Source organism: Crocuta crocuta, unplaced genomic scaffold (assembly GCF_008692635.1).
Source record: "Crocuta crocuta isolate KB4526 unplaced genomic scaffold, BGI_CrCroc_1.0 scaffold581, whole genome shotgun sequence".
Taxonomy (NCBI): domain Eukaryota; kingdom Metazoa; phylum Chordata; class Mammalia; order Carnivora; family Hyaenidae; genus Crocuta; species Crocuta crocuta.
Window position 1 is genome coordinate 1,172,342 of NW_027528635.1, and position 405 is coordinate 1,172,746.

General features: G+C 57.3%; 1 protein-coding gene across 7 annotated transcripts in view; it reads left to right on the forward strand.

Moving 5' to 3' along the window:
* SLITRK4 (SLIT and NTRK like family member 4) overlaps window positions 1–405 on the forward strand; it is a 694,124-nt gene that overhangs the window by 685,231 nt on the left and 8,488 nt on the right. The gene's annotated exons all lie outside the window — the stretch shown is intronic.

Consider the following 405-nt stretch of genomic DNA (forward strand, 5'->3'; position numbering starts at 1 on the left):
GTGAGCGGGCTACCGAAGTGACTTTTCGTAGTCCCTTCGTTGTCTCCTTTTCTGACTCCCCAAGGCATCCCGTGGGTCTCTTCCCGCACAGCCCCGGGGCTCCAAACCTCGTCCCCCATTCCTAAAGCGCCTCATTCACCAACACCCTCCCCAACCAAAGTCCCCTCCCGGTCACCACCAAAGCCCGGAGAAGTGGAACGCACACAATGCCTCCCTTATAGGGCTCGAGCTGGGAACTGGGCATGCTCAGTAGCCAAAGCAGATTTTTTTTTTTTCTCTCCCCTTCTTTTGGTCGCAAGTGCAGCACCGCTCCCGGTCCCACACCTCTCTTTCCTCTGTCCCTATCCCCCTCTCCCCACCCCCAGCTCTTTAACCGTCCTGCTTAACCCGTTCTACACCTACACC